The sequence below is a fragment of the Silurus aristotelis genome (genome assembly GCF_946808225.1).
Source record: "Silurus aristotelis genome assembly, chromosome: 1".
In the NCBI taxonomy this organism is placed as follows: Eukaryota; Metazoa; Chordata; class Actinopteri; order Siluriformes; family Siluridae; genus Silurus; species Silurus aristotelis.
The window spans coordinates 37,439,471-37,460,118 of NC_139574.1; the positions used below are offsets into that span (position 1 = coordinate 37,439,471).

Sequence of the window (20,648 nt, forward strand, 5' to 3'; positions counted from 1 at the left end):
ATGTCTCCAAGGTTTCAAATGCTTCTGAGGGTGTGAATGCTGCCTATGTTGAGTTGAGACGCATTGAATCTCCAGATAATGAGACAAGACGGAGAATGGATACATGTGAAGCCATAACAAAGACAATTATCGGAGCAGTAGCAAAGTGCTCTAACCCAAGTAAATCTAAAGTTCAAGGAGATGAAAGCTGGAAAGAACCTGAGCCTATATCTAAGTTAGTAGCCTCAGACAAGATGAGTGTAAAGTCACACCACACTAAGCTCTCTTCTCGCTCAAGGGTCTCCTCTAGAAACTCCAGCAGGCTTTCAGCCAAAAGACAAGATGCAGCTGCTGATGTTGCAGCAAATGAAGCTGCTCTGCAAGTTCTGCTTGAACAAGAAACTCATATGAAGGAAATCGAAAGACAAGAAGCGGAAATAGCACAAAGACAGAGAGCTCTAGAAGCTAAGCGCAGAGAAGTAGAGCGACTTAAGACAATAAAAAAGCTAAATGCAGCAAAGGCTCGACAGCAGGTGTATGAACAAAGTGAATGTTCAGATGAAGAGATATACAGCCTACTTCACCGCAGTCCTGCCAAAAACAATGAAGTCAAGTCTGAAAACAATGACTCACATTGCAAACAGTGTTCTTCACCGCAAATTATGACACCTCAACGAGAAGTGAACACGACAGATCTGGTCAAAGCATTTGCAGAGTCTCTTAGTGTAAGCCGTCTTCCGGTACCAGAGCCAACAATATTCAGTGGCGATCCTATTAGATATAATGATTGGAAGATTTCCTTTCAAACTCTGATTGACAGGAAAAATATACCAGTTGAAGAGAAGACTTATTACCTGAGAAAGTATGTAAGTGGGCCTGCAAAGAAGGCAATAGAAGGCTACTTTCTGCTTGGCACAGAATCAGCATACTATGCAGCATGGTCAGTTCTCGAAGAGATGTATGGCAATCCCTTCCTCGTAGCTAAAGCCTATCGAGACAAACTCGATGCATGGCCAAAGATAAGCTCTAAAGACAGTATGGAGCTTCAGGCATTTGCTGACTTCCTCTGCTGCTGCAAGACAGCCATGTTACAAATGAAGGGGCTTGAAGTGTTCAATGACTGCAATGAAAACCAAAAAATGCTTGCAAAACTCCCAGATTGGCTCACTTCAAGATGGAATAGAAAGGTTATGGAAGTGCAAGAGGAAAACCACACCTTCCCGAGCTTCAGCCAATTTGTGGACTTCATCTCACGGGAAGCCAAAATTGCCTGTAACCCCATAACATCTCTTTTCGCTCTGAAACCAATTGAAATTGAAAGTACAAAAACGCCAAAGAACAAAGGCTATGAAGCAAAGGTACTGGCAACTAACTTAAATGAAAGATCTGTCAGTACTAGTTGTGCGTACTGTAAGAAGTTGGGTCACAGCCTACTTAATTGCTGGAAGTTCATGAGTGAGAGTATTCATGAGAGACTAAATTTTGTTCAAGACAAGAAGTTATGCTTTGGCTGTCTAAAGTCTGGTCACCACTCCAAGGATTGTGAAAGCAGAGCCACCTGTGATACATGCGATAAAAAACATCCAACATGTCTTCATGATAACCGTACCAGAGAAGAAAGAACAAGAAAAAATCAAACCAGCATTGACAGGACAAGACAAAGAAACCCAGACACTTTACAAGATGATACCGTCACACCAACAACGAGCGAAGCAAAATCTAACAGAGTCGCACAGAATGTTGATGACACTCACACATCCTCCATTGTTCCAGTATGGGTGTCAGCTGAAGGCAAGCCAGAGCATGAAGTTCTTGTGTACGCGCTCCTTAATACGCAGAGCGACACAACCTTTATTCTCGAAGAAACAGCACAAGCTCTGCATATTAAAGGTAAATCAGCTCAGCTAAGGCTTACCACCATGTCATCAAGAAACACAGTTGTGTCGTGTCGCAAGCTCTCAGGTCTACAAGTAAGAGGATTTTATTCAAATAAGACAATTTCCCTACCAGTAACATATGCAAGGGACTTCATACCTGCAAACCGAGATCACATTCCAACCCCTGGAACAGCCAAGGCATGGCCTCATCTTGAATGCATTGCGGAGGAGATCGCTCCACTACAAAGCTGTGATATTGGCCTACTGATTGGCTACAACTGCCCCCAAGCACTTGTTCCTCGTCAAGTTGTGTCAGGAAACGAAAATCAGCCGTTCGCACAAAGGACTGATCTGGGATGAAGTATTGTGGGTTATGGCAATCCATGTCTTGATTATGGAGATCCTTTTGGAGTATGTCATCAAGTCATTGTGAAGGAAGTGGTGCCGGATATTCAAACCTCCTCAAACATCACCAACAAGTTTCACTATGTTTTCAGAACTCAAATAAAGGAAATGATCTCCCCTACAGAGGTCCTGAAAATGTTGGAATCTGACTTTGTTGAGAAGTTCCCAGAAGATGTAAACATCTCTCAAGAAGATCTCAGATTTCTAGCAAAGATAAGGAAAGGCATTAGACACAAGGAGGATGGCCATTTTGAGATGCCACTCCCATTCAAGAGTGAAAGGCCTAACCTGCCAGATAACAACGCATGTGCTATTCATCGCCTCAAATGTTTAGGAAAAAAGCTCAAGAGGAACAAGCAGTACTACATGGACTACAAGAAGTTCATGGATGAGATAATAGCCCTTGGGGATGCTGAAAGAGTACCAGAGCAAGACATCGACAAGAGACCAGCTTGGTACATCCCACACCATGGGGTGTATCATCTCCAAAAACCCGGAAAGATTTGCGTTGTCTTTGACGCCTCCGCCAAGTTCAGAGGCACCTCACTATATGACCATCTCCTGACTGGTCCAGAGCTAACAAACACCCTGCTTGGAGTCTTGTGTCGCTTCCGAAGAGGCCCAAAGGAGTTAAAGCGTTATGGATTGTTAATCACCTGCATGTGCTCCAGAGCAGTACATCTTGAGATGCTTGATGATCTATCAACGGATTCCCTCATCAACTCTTTACGTGCATTCATAGCCATAAGAGGTACAGTTCGGCAGATAAGATGTGATCAAGGCACGAACTTTGTCGGCACCAGAAATGAGTTTGCTGAAGCATTCAAGGAAATGGATCAAGCAAAGCTGGGAAAACTGGACTGCGAGTTTCTCATGAACACCCCAGCGTCAAGTCACATGGGCGGTGTCTGGGAAAGACAAATCCGCACCATAAGAAGTGTACTCACGTCAATCCTGGATCAATCAAGCAAACAACTCGACAGCTCTTCTCTAAGGACATTCTTGTATGAGGTAATGGCAGTCATCAATAGCAGGCCATTGACTACTGACCAACTGTGTGATCCATCAAACCCAGAACCTTTAACGCCAAACCACATACTGACCATGAAGTCAACAATCATCTCTCCACCTCCAGGAAGGTTTGTAAAGGAAGATCTTTATCTTCGTAAGAGGTGGCGTCGTGTTCAACTCCTCGCCAACACCTTCTGGACAAGGTGGAAAAAGGAGTATTTGTTAAACCTTCAAGGTAGACAGAAGTGGACCAAGGAGCATAGAAATGCTAAGGTTGATGATGTTGTTCTCCTGAAGGACGAGATAACTCCACGCAGCCAGTGGAAATTGGCGAAGATCACTGAAGTCTACCCTGGAAAGGATGGAATAGTGAGGAAGGTAAAATTGTTAACGAGTGATCAAAACCTGGACGAAGAAGGAAAACGTACCTTGAAACCCGTTCATCTGGAAAGGCCCATTCAGAAGATAGTCGTTCTGATGGAGGCAGAAGAAGATTCTCAACCTCGCTCTGCCTAAAATATAGTTCATATTCTTTAATTTATAAGCTATTCATTAGTCATAGTTGATAATTTGTTCTTTAAAAATCACAAGTGATTGGTGGGAGTGTAACAGTATTAGCATTTAATGTCCCATTGAGCTGTGTCCAAGCGTGCTCTTTTGCGCCATCTACTGGTAGATTATAGCGTGTACAATTGTTTATGTTTGGGTTTCTGCCCGAGCCCATTTTTACTGAGACACATGCTATCTGCAGGCTGTAGCTGCCGTTTAGCACCACTAAGAATAAAAGAAACGTGAAAATTTGAGATAAAATTAAGAATTAAGAGAGAAAGAAGATAAAGAAGAAGATAAAGGATTATTTAGCGCCTCCGGGATGTCAGCTCACGAGGTTTGTGTTCTTTAAATGTTTTTTCTGTGATTAATGTCTTATCAACGAAGTTGTAACATTGGATAAGAACAAGCTCTGATATCTTGTTTTTTTTTGGTGTTTTCTTTTGTGAGCAGTTCTCACGGGTTGTCAAGATCAGAATAAACCCTGTTTTATGACTCTACATCGTGCGTTCGTTGATCCTTGAGGGTGCTACAGTGGTGATGGACAGGTTGAAGGACGAGGTCATACAGGAGTCTCCGTGGACTATAATGTTTGCGGATGATATTTGTGATTTGTGGTGAGCAGGTTGAGAAGAGCCTGGAGAGGTGGAGGTATACGCTGTAGAGAAGAGGAATGAAAGTCATTAGGAGTAAGACATAGAACATGTATTTAAATAAGAGGGATACTTATGGGAGGAGCCAAAAGAGGAAGAAGAAGAAGAATGTGTAATACAGCACAAGCACATTATTACTGCATGATACAATAAAATCACATAAACATGTAATGGGATTATTGTGATCTTGTGATTTATTATCAATAGCAACAAATCCAATAACAAAGTAAAAATACCAAGTAAAGAAAGAAACTAAGTTCAGAATCCAGGATTGTGGTGTTAAAGTATAAGACTTTATGCAGTAAAAATAAATCCAGGCAGTTCCATGGAGGTTCCCAATAACACAGTCCACACACAATCTTGATAAACCCTCTTCAGCTACATGTGTAACGCCCACATTCCACATTATTCTCTAAAAAGTAGCATGTAATTCTTTTATGGGCGCTTCATGACCCTCTGTCCCGTCCACAACTTCAACTCTTGGCTGTCTGTTCTTCTGACACATTTATTACTCATGATAAATCACCCTTCAAGAATAAGAGATGTTGTGCTCATTACTGCTTCATTACTGCTGATTCTAATCACACGTTCATCACTTCCTTATATACCAACCATAATCACGGTGTTAATGATCAGTGTAATTACTGTAAACATATAAATGCTGTGGTGACCCCCGTGTGTAATGCTGCATGATGGCACTGCTGGATTTGTAAGATTTGATGGGTGAATACGGGTGCGATCGTTGAAATACTCTATTGTGTGGGTTTTGGAAGAATAAAATCATTCACGAGTCTCCTGCAAAATGGTCTTTAAGTTTTTTTTAAAATAATAAAAATGACTAAAAACACTACTAGACTACTAGAGCACACTGAGGCAAAATGTCTGAAGCGCAAGACAGAGGAGAATCGCTGAGTGCTACAGAAATGACTTCATTATTAAAGAAAGGAACATACAAGTAAAAACCTTGGCCTGTTTTTTTATATATTATTTTAGTTGATGTTCCAGGTTCTGAAAAGTTTTTTATTCATGTCCGTTTTCATTATTTACACAAAAAGTAAACATTTAAATAAAACAAAATTTTTTTTATTTTCTGTTTATTTTTTTATTATTATTATATTAAAAAAGGAAGCAAGTGAAACAAAAAAAGCAGAGTAGCGGGAAAAAGCAGTTGAGCTTTTGTGAGACGCTGGAGAAATAGCGCTGTGAGACGCTATTTTGAGGGAGTGGGACTGAAAAAATACGTCCTGTGCAGGTCTCTAGGTTCAACTACATCTTTTAATAGTTGTGTAATTTCTTCTTTCCTCTGCTGAAGCTCATCTAAAATGATGTTAATAGCGTTTATTGTGTCTCGCTGTAGCTGCAGGGGGCTTCACTGAGCACTCGAGCATTTTTAGATGTATCATGCGCACAAGGTGACGGTTGGAGCCGAATGCTGTGCAGCTGCTGAGGATCCCTCGCCGTTACATTCTTCACCGGGAACCTCCTGTCCACCCACCGCTTCAGACTCTGGAAGGACTTGAGGAGAAACGATCTGCAACATTGCTTTTTCCCCACAAACACACACTGAATGTACAATAAAAGTTTCAAATCTGTAGATATAAAGATCAAAAGATGAGACGATCTACAAGCTACAGAAAATCACTCTGCTTCATACTATTGACTATAAGTCTCATCAAATTATCAATCTCATGATCTGCTCTCTTCTTCTCTTCTCTACAGAGATTCAGGAAATCCTGGAGCTTTCTGGTAGATTGGAGGTGTAAGGTGTTCATCTCCTCCATGTCTCTTTTGGCCTTCTCTCTTTCATCCTCCCATTTCTTTGTCTCATTTAACAAAGTGGCCTCCAACTGAGCAACATGTTCCTCCAGCCGCTCTCTGTCTCTCATCAAATGATCTCTATTATGCTCTGCACTATTCTTCACTTTCTCAAAGTGATGCTGGAAAGGTTCGAGCTTCATGGTGTTCTGTTCCAAAGTGGCCTCAACCTTAGCAACATGTTCCTCTAGTTGTTTTTGTTTTCTCACCCAGCTCTGGAGGTGTGTGGAGTTTCTCTCTTTTATGTCTGGTTCCCGGTGCCTTTGTTTAGAAGCCAAAGTAGCCTCCAGCTCGTGCACCATCTGTACCAGAATGTTGTCCTGTTCTTTCTCTATTGCGCTTTTCTTCATCATCAGATTGATAAATGCATCAAACTCTGTTACTACTTTCTCCATGTGTTCCAGCTTCTCCTTCTCTTCAGCAATCTGCTTAGATTTCGTCTCTGAGAAATGAGAAACAAAGACACGTTCTGACTTATAAAGACGTGTCCTACTGTGATGTCACACAAACACGCCCCGAGCTCCCCCTGTGATGTCACCCCCCTCTCTCTCTCTCTCTCTCTCTCTCTCTCTCTCTCTCTCTCTCTCTCTCTCTCTCTTTCTCTCGCAGATTACATTTTATTACGCACAAACAGAGCATTTCTCACACAGATAATGTGGTGATAAAAATAAATAAGATGTTCTTTATGTGTAAGTTTGTCTCTGATAAACAAGTCGGTGGTGACTGTGGCAAGAAAAAACTCCCTGAGACAGCATAAGGAAGAAACCTTGAGAGGAACCAGACTCAAGAGGGAACCCGTCCTCATCTGGGTTTCACTGAATGTCCATTTATTACAGCTAAATGATGTTGAGGTGAAGTGATGATCAGATACAAACTGTAGTCCTGAGTCAGTGTAGCAGACTGTTAACATAAACTACAGTCCATATGCCAACCCTCAAAGCTTCTGTTCTTACTCTGTTTTTTTTCTGCGTGGACTATTTCAGCCTGGTGGTCATAAGTTTTTGGACACTTTTTTTATGTGGACATAATATTTTGCCTGATAGTAGTAGGGCACATGTTTGATCTAAAATAATCAAAGTAATGAAAATGAATTCTTTGTACAAATTATCTTGTAAAAAATAAAATCAGCAACACACACACACACACACACACACACACACACACTGTATATGAATATATAGATGTTCCTAATAAAGTGTTTGTAATACGTGAACACAATTAGTATCATTGTACATACAGTAACATGGTAATTTTTTAAAAATTCGTTAAAGACTCCTAATATAAATAATACAAAATTACCGTAACATATAAATATTGAAAAAATGGCCCTGAATCCTGTATGTACTGTAGATGTTTTGTTTGAAGTATTGTGATCATGAAGATGAAATCCTGCAGGTTATTTGGGTTTGTACTGAGTGATAGTTGTTTCATAAACACCTTCTTATAAAAATCCAACTCAAATGTTAAATAAAAATTCACTCTAAATATGTAATCAGCGGCATCTCATCATCACATTCCACTGCAGGAGGAGGAGATGCCCGACTGCATGGAATACAGGATAACATCAAATCCCCTACCATTAGATAACTGCAGAACACTGTGTAAATAACTACATATTTTCCTTCAATAAGTCTGGAAATGCAGCCATTATGCTCTCACACAGTCGATACTCTCTTTATGTCCTCGTTTTCAGTCCTAACTATAATGATGTTCATGACTGGCATGAAGAAACGTGTTCACGCGTCACATTTTCATCTTCAAATTGTATCACTGGTGATGATGCCACTAATTCATGCTGATTTTGCCAAGGTGTTAATGATCAGTGTAATTACTGTAAATATATAAATGCTGTGGTGACCCCCGTGTGTAATGCTGCATGATGGCACTGCTGGAGGATTACACCAATGGAAGATTAAGGAGGAAAAAGAGCCTCCAGGGACCATGATGATTTCTTGGCCTGGATGATGACTGGATAATAAGCTGATTTAGATACCTACAGCTGTGCTCCTAGGTCTATGTGCTGAATTGGGTCCAGTACTACAGAGGGCAACACGCCAGAATCATGCCATCCCCGTCCAAATACAGGTCCTCACCACTCTGGGGTTAATGACAACAGGTTGTTTTAGTGGGAAATGGCAGACAGGGAAAGACTTTATATAAATATTATATATAATCAACTTTTTTACAAAGACCTTCTTGATGACGTGATGACTGGCTTCTTGGTGACTTTAACAACATGTAGAAATTGTAAACATTGTCCTGATGTAGTCTATAATATGACAGGTAACAGAGGCTTCACCCCTCAGATGCTCCTCACCTCCTGAAATGCAGATGTGGAGCTCTGGATGTCTCAGCTGGCAGATTTTTATACCACCCGGAAAAAGTGTGTAAGATTATCAGGGTGTGTGGTGTTTTGCACAATGTGGCACTGAGGACCAGTTTCCCTCTCCCTCCTGACCTCCCTCCCCCTCAGCATTATGACCCCGAGCCACAGCCCCCTGCCCCACAAGATGCAAGAATCCATAAGGAGGTCATACGGCATTTGAAAGGAAGACAAAAATCATGGTTTAACTTTAACTTTAAAAAATTGTGCAATTTTATTTTGTCACATTTTCCCAAAAGTTTATCATGTGGATTTTAAAAATTCAATCCTCCAGTTGAGAAACACTGATTTAGAATCAGGATTTAAATGATGTCGAACACTTCAATAAACAAGTGATTTAATATTTTAGATTTTTATTGATTTTATTAATTATTATTTGACATGGAGAGGTTTAGCTTTTAGTTCCTGTCCTTGATGTCCGGACTCACTTGCCTTTTTTTTCTTTTTTTTACTGGAATGGGTGATAGTCGTCTGATCCAGTACGGCAGGGGAGCAGATATAGAACTGTAAGACTTCAGTGCAGACCACACCGCATCGTGAAACCTCAAAACACCACCATGACGTCTCGATTAGAATACCTTAGAGTCTTTCCTGATTATGCGAAATGTGCGACAAAGGATAGGATGACAATTCTAATCACGATGTTTCGCTGGTTCAGTTGTCCATAGAACAATAGCCACAGAAGGTGATGGTGTAGTACGTTAAAAACGGTGCTTTGCATGACGAAGTCCGTGAACAGAAATCTGTGAGTTCTCGGAGCAACCAGCGAGCGGGCAGGAACTCCAAACGATTGGGCAAGGGTAATAGCCCTACGCACATGAAAGATACGGGTGATCAGCTGAAGTCCAGCAGGAAGATCATAGACAGAGTTCTGGATGGAATCTAGCCATATTCCCTCTGGGAAGAACATGTCAGCGTGGTGCAGAATGTCGATCACCGGTTTGAACGAGTCCTCATCAGTTTCCCAAACGAATTCGTCCTTTTCTGGAGGAAACCTGAACCATTTACAGGATGAATTATGGCACTGTTTACCTAAAGGACAGGTGGACTGCCCCAGGCACCACAGGCAATGCTTTAAAAGAAGAACGCAAATTCGAAGCGATACACCTCAGCACATGCTTCAATGTACGCACACGTGCCTTGATGCAGACGCATACCTTGCAGAAGCCACCTTTGTTCACCAGCTGCCATGTTCCTGCACACAGCATAAAATACACACAACAACATGATTTATATACGATATAATCAAAGGATAAGAATTGAAGCGTAGAAAGGGTTTAGTGCTTTTAGTTATAAGGAAACGTTTGTTACAGTCATTTTTACTCATTGACTAGGGCCATAATACCTCAATTCAAATCCACATAAATGTTTTGATCCATATCTGTGGAGATGTTTTCTGTAGAAGACTCTTCACCTGTAATTTTATACACTGGGAGCTGTACGTATTGTCTAAACAATGGCAAGGAATTCCACAACAGATAAAACATGCCACGGCTGCAAGGATTATTAAAATTGTAGTCCCAGTCTGACCCTATTCTACTCTATATATTAGTATATTATGTTAATTATGCTTGGAGTAAACAGGTTACATGAGTTTGATTAAAATATGGGCTAAATAGGTTAAATTAAGCTACTTCATTGTATCTAATAGATTTTATACTAAATATTAGGTCAATTTGATGGATTAATATAAAAATCTTAGCTAGCCGGCTAGTTACTCATGCTAATGTCGCAAAATAATTACTTTTTACTTTTCGAGTCTTCTACTAAATTGTCAGGAATCCCCCTGCCACGCCCCCTTTGGTGCTTCCGGGAACGCCCTGCTCCTTCTCTCATGTGCCCCGCCCACATGGAGCTCCTCGCATCGGGCTTCATTGAGAACACCTGAGGCATATTCACTCACTCATCACACCGCCGATATAAACCCCACATTCACCCACACTCCGGGTCCTTTATTGCATGTTTGTGTGTGTTCCTGTGTGCGCATTGCCTTATAAGGCGCGTCCACGCGAGAGCGAGAGTCCCGGTCGAACGTGCCGTTTGACCGGGACTCTCGCTCTCGCGATGGACGCGCCTCTTTCGCACCGTGGATCTAACGTTCCTTTTTGCCGGATTCCCTCATTCGGATTATTCCTCAGACTCTGGACTATTGTGGGCCAGCAGAATAATCCTTTCACAGCAAGTATTTTTGTTTTGACTTCGCCCTTTTGTTTAAATAAAACTTTATTTGCTGTTACTTTGGCTTCCGCCTCCGTTTTCCGCATGACATAAATAATGTACAATATTCTACCATAATTATTTAGACGACTTACCAGGTACCTGTATGAAGAAATGTTTAATAGAAGTTGTAAATTTTCTTAGTTGCTGCTAATCGCTGCTGCTTCTTGCTGCTGTTTGTTTGGCGGTTGTCAAGGAGATACTAGAATTTTTATGATGATTCTATATGCATCACGCTGGTAGGAGATTAAACCAAAAATTCAGCCTTAAAGAAAATATAACTGTTTTATCCTGTTCCTTTTGCCACATCTTATCTCTGAGACTTTTCAGATGTTGCTACACTGAAAACTAAATACAGATCTCAGCTCAATATTGAACATGACTTGAGAGTGACAGTATCAAGTCTACAACCCCGTTTTGAAAAGATTTATGTTAAAATATGTTTATAATGTCCTCAGTTGTATGTAATGTAATGCTGTATAGTTCTTCTGTGTTGTGCATATGAGTGAGCCACGAGGGGGCACTAAAGTGTTAATTATTGCGAAACACGTTTGCGTTAATGTTTGTCCCCTGTGAGTTACGGTTCTTGTCTGTATATCTGTATATGTTTGTGTGTGAGCTGCTCTGACCGTGAGACTGATGTGTCGGCAGCAGTTTAATAAATATGCCTAAAACGGCTAAAGATAATTAACCTCCATCGTCAATTTATCTCAACAATTTATGAAATGAATTTGCTCTATTTTGCACGGACTGCAAAGTGACAGAAAGTCCAAGTGATAACACAACTACACCTATATTTTCTCTTTTTTGTTTTTAATGCTAGTTGATGTTCATTTAGAATTGGATAGTTCAATAAATAATTTTTCAACTTGAAGAATTTCATTATCCTTTTTTGAGGTGACGGATGACAGGTGGGTTTAAAAATCCACCCCTCTGAAGTGGTAAATGGCAGAAAAAGATTGAGAATCACTGCATTAAAACACAAACAGATGTCACATTAGTACAGAATGGAGCATAAAGCACGTCCTGATAGTGCCGCTAGAGGGCAGTGTGAGACTGAGTTGAGGATGTGAGCTGTGTGAAGCTGGGGATCAATAGTCTGTTAAGGGGTGGGAAGAGGGGAAAAGAAGGGAATAGAGGAAAAAGAGAAAGGAAATGGATAGATGATGGACATTTGTTATGGTTTTTGGCAGATCGATGTATATAAATCCCCCAATACTGCACAAAACCACTGATGATGTGAATGAAAATACATCACTTGTCAATGAATAATAATTAAATAATGTTAATTAATATCTGTATGATAAATTTTTCCCAATAAAGGGGCATAAAATGGATGTATATTTATTTTCTTAATGTACTTATTTAACCTTTAACATTTTTAACAAAAGTTTATTATATGGAACATGTTTTGTATTTGTTTATTTACATTCTACATAATTATATTAATAATAATAATAATAATAATAATAATAATAATAATGGGTTCAGCAGGTTCACAGAATAATTCATGAGTCACTGTTCTATGAACGATAAAACATTTTATTTTTAACTACTGAAAATGCTACAAAAATGTCAAATGATAAATTATAATAGATGCAAACACACAAAAATACAAATATTACAAAACTATTTATATATTAATAAAGGTTATTTAACAATAGATATAATCAAATACAATGATAAAAAAAAAGACCGGATGCAGATGAAGAACTGGAAGCGGATAAAGAACTGGATGCAGATGAAGGACCGGATGCAGATGAAGAACTGGATGCAGATGAATCACTGGCTGAAGGAGATGGACTTTGACTACCAGGCTGTAAAGGCACATATTGTATATTATGAACTTAAACATAATAATGATGATAATGACATATAAAGGTCTTTTTAAATTACATAAAAGTGCAGGCTGTATAATGGTGGGGGTGGAGGTAGGGGGCGCTACAGCAGTAGGAATGAAGTAAAGCAGGTGAAACACTTGCAGCAGGTGGAACACTTACGACCTGGTAAAAGGACAATAAAGAGTGTGGAACACAGGATTTATTTACCTTTTAGTCTTGGTATTTTTTACAGATCTAAATAAGAAGAAACATTGAAAATTTAACATTCACACATTAATATGTTTAATCCACAATCATCTCTGTACACTAGTGAGAGTCTGAGGGCAGAAGTAAAGTGATATGAAGATCTATAAATATAACACACTTTAACACACTTGAGCAAAAACCAAAGTCTTTTACAATGATCTCAGTGCTTCCACTATTTGATAACTGGATGAGAAATGGGAATAGATAAAGCAGACATTGTTCTATATGATTAGGGATGTAAACTGTAGCAGCGGTGCGCGAGTGGAGGCGGAGCCGGACGGCACGAGCGGTAAAAAAACACCTGCAGCTGATAAGACTAATCAGTGCTCTGTTTCAGTCTGGTGACGCCAAAAAAGAGGAGAAACACGAGAACCTCCAACAGAGAGAGACGAGCGGAAGGTCTCTGAAGGAAGGTCACTACCGGAAAGTGAACTCGGGTGGACGCGAAGAAAAGTTGTGCCGGTGAGTGAGGAAACTCTGGCGGGCGCTAAAGTGAGAAAGCGTGAGGGAGGGACCACCGGCGAACGTCAAGAAGGAAGGGCGTCCCGAACCGTGAGTGTGTGGGTGAACCCTGGTGGGAGCACTGGAAAGGAAAACGCCAGGGTGAAAACGAAAGAAAATAAAGAAGCTCTGCTTGGTGAACTTTTGCCTGTCTGTCTTTCTTCCAGTGGATTTGTTAGATAAACATCACTTTATTGAGATTTTGTAAATAAAAATAAATATTGCAACAATTATTTCTGCATCCCACAGCAGAGGACATTTAAAGCACATGAGTTTGGGCACAAATATAGTTGTGCAGGTCCACAGTGACGTGACATGAAAGAGATGATCACCTGAAAGTCTGAAATGAACACTTTAGGAGGGTGGAATCCACAAAGACGTTTCTGTGGTCCACCGGAAAGTTTCGACTGGCCGTGGACCTGCACTGGAATTTTCTCACTCTGTACAAATAAAGACCTTTAGGTTATGGTAACTGTGTTTTTTTTATTTTTGTCAGCACATACGATATGAAACAGATCGAACCATTTCTTCTGACGGGGAGCAGGTGTGTTTCCAGCTTCAGAGCCAAACCCCAGTGCTGCCAAATCGGCGCAGACGAGATGTCCACTCGTCATCCTCTACCGCCGCAGACGAGACGTCCACTCATCCTCCTCTACCGCTGCAGACCAGATGTGCACTCGTCGTCCTCTAAAGCCTTGTGTGACAAACACAAACAAACAAACACAGTAACGTAATGCATGCACAACATTTTATTTAAAGATCTATGAATCCTCTGCTGTTGTTTTTTAATATTGTACATCATAATCGACGACAGCATGAAATTGATGCAAAATACTGCACTGATGAGCTCACGAAAAAACACATTAATGTAAATGTAATGCACGTATGAGAATTTTGTTTTTGAGATACATGAATCTGTTGTTGTTTATGTCGTTAACGTAACATATAATAAGAGATAGTAGCTTGAAAAGTGATGCAATGTACAACTACCATGCGAAAAAATACATTAATACACAATATCATACACAAAGTTCTTTCTAATGATCTGTTCTTTATGTTAATGCATAATTCCAGAAAATATACGTGCCGTGGACTACAGTTGAACGCCTGGAGAATAAAAAATGGACAAACTCGTGCCCAGTGTTGTGCTGGTTACTAAAAAATAGTGACTAGTTACAGTTACTAGTTAATTCATTTAAAAAGGACCTTTGTTACTTTGTTGATTATTTACACCAAAAAGTAATGCGTTACTGTTAAAACTAACTTTTTAGTTACTTTTTTAAAGAACCTTCTTTAATGTTCCCATTAATGCCCTTTTATGTGTTATGGTCTATAAAAAACACAAAACTGACTTAAACACAAAGTCATGTTTAAACACTATTTTATTAAAGTCAGACCTGCACAAACTGAATATATCACAAGGATTTCTGAAATAAATAACAAAACAAGCTGAATAATATATTCACAATCAAAAACTAAAGTGGCTTCTGCATCATAAAAGCTGTTGTGTTGAGCTCTTAAACATGTTCCTTTCACAGCTAAAGTATGAAAACTATCAACAATGTAGAACAGAACACCGGGTTAGCTTCTAGCTTCTAGCTCCTCAGGCATGGAGTTTCTGGAGGTGTTGCTATCGCAATAGATACAACCTTTGAACCAGAAAGACACAGCTTACATTACACTAAAAAGTTTTTGTCTTTATACTCAACTAAAGTGAAATAATGAGCATATTTCCACTTTGAGAAACTCGTCTTGCTCTCGCCTCGACTCGCCATTACTGTAGTCTACACTTCAGCCCAAATTCATTCATTTTTATAAAAGTTACCATACGGTAACGGTAACAAAGTTACTTTATTTTTAAAAGTAACGCGTTACTGCCCAACACTGTATGTGTATATATATGTGTATGTGTATATATATGTGTATGTGTGTATATATATATATATATATATATATATATATATATATATATATATATATATATATATATATATATATATATATATATATATATTTTTTTTTTTTTTTTTTTTTTTGTGTGTGAGACAGTGAGGAGTGTGACTTCTGAAGACAAAAGTCTGTACTGAATGTGTATCAGCACTTCACTGAACTGTACACTCACCTGATACACACACACACACACACACACACACACACACAGCTGCATTAATACATTTAGATCGCTATCTCTCTAATCACACTTAATTCCTCCAGGATTAATTACAGGTTGGGTGACCTCTAACCTCTCGTGTGGTGCTGATGTTCCTCCTCAAAAGTCCGTCTGCTGCCTGAAGTCTCAGTTCCACCCTCTTCAGGTCATCAGACTTCATCAGGGCTGTCAATTAAACACAACCTATGTTTATCTACACTTATGATACCAGGACGAGAGAAAAAACCCTCTGAAGATGTTCTTCATAATGACTGAAATCCTTATCAGACCTCTTTTATAGAAATATATATATATATATATATATATATATATATATATATATATATGACTGTATAATGCTGCTGCCATTAGGACATTATTTCACATCACATGAATCTGCTGCACTTGTGAGTGGATTTGATTCGGACTTTTCTGATAAGCGTCTCTAATAGATCAGTGTAATTATTATAATATTAACGCTTAGTGGCGTCTCACCGTCCAGACAGTATCTGACTCTCTGAGAGAGGCAGATAGAATACAATTATCTTATACATACAACTGAGCATATCATTTAAACTCACACCTAGAGGTCGACTGATACAGGATGACCAATATATGTTGCTGATTTCTTTTGTCCGATATGTTTGGCCAAATAAAATCTCTACAAATTAAAACCTATTTTGTAATGATACTGAATTAAGATAAAAAAAAAAAACTAATAATTCTGTGTGACATGAACTGACTCAAGTTGTTCCTCTCCTCTATGTCAAGTTTAGTTTTCTCTCTTTCGTCCTCTTGTTTTTTTTCAAAATCCAACGTGGGCTCAAACTGAGCAACATGTTCCTCCAGTCGCTCTTTCTCTCTGATCAAATGATAACTCTCCTGCTCTGCACTATTTTTTACTTTCTCACAGGGATTCTGAGTATCCTGGAGCTCCATGGAGGTCTGTTCCAAATTTACCTCAAGCTGAGCAACATGTTCCTCCACTTTCTTTCTCGTCCAGCTCTCTCTCTCACATTTTACAGTTTGCTCCAGTTTCACGTGGATTTTTAGGGAAGACTGGAGCTCCTTGGTCGTCTGTTTCAAAGTGACCTCAAGCTGAGCAACATGTTCCTCCACTTTCTTTTGTTCTCTCGCCCAGCTCTCTCTCTCACAGTCTACAGTTTTCTCCAGTTCCTCATGGATTTCCAGGGAAGACTGGAGCTTCTTGGTGGTCTGATCCAAAGTGACCTCAAGCTGAGCAACACGTTCCTCCAGTTGTTTTTGTTTTCTCGCCCAGCTCTGGCTTTTCTCAGTTATGTCCTGTTCCTGCTGCTTTCGCTCAGAAGCCAAAGCTTCCAGCTTTTGCACCGTCTGACGCAGAATGGCTTTCTCTTCTTTCTCTTCTGTTATCTTCTCTATCATTAGAAGAGAAGTCTTTCTCTACTTTCTCCATGTGTTCCAGCTTCTCCTTCATTTCAGCAATCTGCTCAGATTTCTTCTTTCTTCTGGTTTAAAAAATTTCTCTAAACCTTCTGAAGAGTTCCATGTTTACGTGTCTTTACTCAAATGCACAAACATCGGAAATGATAAACAGAGACGCATTCTGACTTACATACAGGTTGCCCTTCTGTGATGTCACAGAGAGATGCTCCGCCCTCTTTCTGTGACATCACCCCTGTCTCTCTCTCTCTCTCTCTCTCTCTCTCTCTCTCTCTCTCTCTCTCTCTCTCACACACACACACACACACCCACCACACTTAATGTGCACATGCGCACATTACAGAGGGAAAGCTCGGATAAAATATCATGGCGTCTTCACAGCTTTTCTGTTGTTCCTGAGAGAAGAGCGATATTACAGTCATAAAAAAGATAAAAACGGCTGTAAACTGTGTTTAAAGCGAGTGATGGTCAGCGGGACTCCATGCTCTCTGAGAACGGACCGGGGCTAGCTTAGCATGCTAACTTCAGTAGATATCTCTGTTACATAATACATAGAGGTTTTTAAAGTCCAAACTGTCTTTTATTCACATTCTGTTGATAATTGTATTTGATTGATTAGTGTTTAAACTACACTTATTACATGGAGCTTTATAGAGAAAGCAGTTAGTACGCGGTATTTGACAGTAAACGGTCTGAGTTGAGAACCGGAAATTGACCGGAGTGACTTTATGAATGTTGCAGAATCATAAATGACCAGTAGGTGGCAGTGTGATGTGTATTAGAGCTCACTGTCACAGCAGGTAATCAGAAGTAGTGGAGCTCTAATGACGTCATTAATAGTGAGGACAAGACACAGCAGTTTGGGATTTTTTATTGACTTTATTGATTAATTGATTTGGAGTATGATTGTGTTTCTTGTGTATGGAGTAAAAACAACCTGTACATTTCTCACTTCCAGACAGTATTATAAGATGTTCATCTGCTGGAAGTTCATGTTTAATGCTGCATGTTTTATAGGATTTATGAGCTGGAAGAAATGTTTAACTTTTAAATGTTTTCTTTTAACCAACTGATGCATTTTTATCTATATGCTTCAGATGAGTTTTATTTAAAAAAAAACACACATTTTTACTACTTATTAAAAAATAAAACATCATTCTGAATGAAACCAATTGTTTACTGAAATTTCCCACATGCTCAGATGTTCTTTTTTAGAAGACCTCTTAACAGTGCTGGACTTGTGTAGAAGTCGTCAACTAACAGTTTGTAGCTCGTTCCCGACATCTCATCAACAAGTGCTATGACAGATGGTCTACAGACTGGCTGGGGTGTAAAATCCTTTTTCCACCTCTCTTCAGGTGTGTTGGGGGATACAACCAGTGAAGACTGGGATTTTCTGTCTCTCACTCTTACTGGTAGAGCTGAAACAGGTGCTGAGTTTGGAGACTGCTTGAACCTCTTTTCTGGTTGATGGCTGGTGTGTGGAACCCACTTCTCCTCAAAAGATTCAACTAAGTGGATTCACTTCATCCAGGCCTGCCTCTGGATAGTGTTCTCTTTGACTGGAGGCCACTCTGTGCAGCTGGGGAAGGTTTGTCATCAACGCCTTGGGTGGTTCCATGAAATCCCGGAGTAAGAACGGGAGCTTTGAGGATGGATTGGACTGTAGTTGATGTCAACAGTCTCCTACACTGACTCAGAAATACACTTCGCTTTTGATCATCATCACTGCAACCCGCAACATTGTATACCTGCCATAAATGGACATAGGGTGTAACCCAGATGAGGATGGGTTCCCTCTTGAGTCTGGTTCCTCTCAAGGTTTCTTCCTTATGCCATCTCGGGGAGTTTATCCTTGCCACAGTCGCCAGTCGCCACCGGCTTGCTCATCAGGGACAAACTTACCCATAAAGAACATATTCATTTTTAATCACCGCATTATCTGTGTTAAGCTGCTTTGAGACAATGTTCATTGTTAAAAGCGCTATACAAATAAAAATGAATTGAATTGAATTGAAATGGCTGTTGGAGATGCTATCATGGGCCCTCAACTGCTCAGTTGTATGAATGAGATAATTATAACATAACATAGGGAATTGTTCATTTAGTTATAATTTTTCCTATAAAACTTCATTATAATTAACGTAATATCTAATAATGTGTTAGTAATAATAATAATGATAATAATAATAATAATAATAATAAATCTGATAATAATGTTAGCAACAGTGTAACAATAACTCAAAAAAGACGGTTCTCTGGTTTTGGTTCAATCGAGTCTGAATCGAAAGATTCACTGGAAAATGACTCGATTCCACAGTTCAAACAAAATCTGTAACATAAAACATTGTCTCCTTAAAAATATTTCTTTCAGCAGTCTCACTCAAGAAAAATAATCTTTTGTTCTGTTTGTGCAAAACCAGCAGCTGGTCAGAAAGTTCCTTCTCTGTTCCTGGGTTAGTTTGAGGGGTTCACCTCAGTCAGCTTCGTCTCCGTGGTTTGGCTCGTCATCTTACATCATCGTCTCATTGTAATGAACAGTGTTCCAGCATGAAAAAACCCCTGACCTGCATATATACAGACAATAATCAGTTCCCAAACATCTCAACATTCACTGTTTCTAGTTCAATAACAGAACAAATAGCATTTGTACAGTTCAGAGTCTGATTTGAGGTTTAATCAAGTTTTCATTGGATTCTAACGTGTTTGATTGAGTTCTTGCATGTAGATGATACTTTTAATACATTTAGTACTAACTTCATGCAGTTTCTCAACATAAAGACTAGATTTTATAAAAACCTTTTGACAAAATAAATTGTTTAAATGTTATTAAATCTGTACTCGTTATTTCTACATTATTTATTACATTAATTTTAATCAGCTTCATTTAACTTCTGTTTCATTTATTTATATCAAAAAAATGCAGCTTAAAAAATAAACATAGGAGGAGGAACTGCTACAGTTTAGAGCCTGATTTGAGGTCAGAGCAAGTTGAGTTCTAACATGTTAATGGTACAATTAATAAATTTAGTACCACCTCCATGCAGGTTCTCAGCATAAATAGTGAATGAACCACACTGAGGTTAAGGCCACATCTTGAAAATACACGGTTAAAGTAAAGTGTTACAGTAGTCTAATCTAGAAGTAACAAAAGCATGAACTAGTTTTTCTGCATCCATTAATGAGCATTTCAAATCTTTAGTTAAAGCAACGAAAAACCTATTGGTAAAACATCATTTTTCATGTTTTCACAACAATAGATCTAGTCTAATTCACATAAAATAGTAATTTTTAAAAAAAGGTAGACCTTTGAGAGCTGTAGCTTTTCTTTGAGCAGCACATCAGAAGCCTGAAAGACACAAAAAAAGTTAAAACCTTCAGATTCATGCTTCTGAGATATGTGGCTATTATAAGTTGAAAGGACATTGGTTGTCAGCTCACAATATTTAAAAGTACAACTGACTGTGTCATGCCTCCTCAAACGATTTCTGAGATGGTTTAAAAACTGGGATGGCTGACAAACATCTTTGAAATCACATAACGCACATGAAAATTTAAAGTGGTCAGTAACTGCAGCAGTGTGTTTGTGTGATTTTGTCA

The 20,648-nt window shown here is 39.2% G+C and overlaps 1 protein-coding gene and 2 long non-coding RNA genes across 5 annotated transcripts in view; 2 read left to right on the plus strand and 1 right to left on the minus strand.

Moving 5' to 3' along the window:
• LOC310724284 (uncharacterized protein) overlaps nt 1–20,648 on the plus strand; it is a 699,798-nt gene that overhangs the window by 256,089 nt on the left and 423,061 nt on the right. The gene's annotated exons all lie outside the window — the stretch shown is intronic.
• Nucleotides 1–20,648, minus strand: part of LOC310725561 — a 174,882-nt gene that overhangs the window by 94,693 nt on the left and 59,541 nt on the right. The gene's annotated exons all lie outside the window — the stretch shown is intronic.
• LOC310730005 lies at nt 4,000–4,321 on the plus strand. The gene is made up of 2 exons (XR_014534712.1): nt 4,000–4,158; nt 4,275–4,321. It is a non-coding gene; the product is annotated as an uncharacterized lncRNA (long non-coding RNA).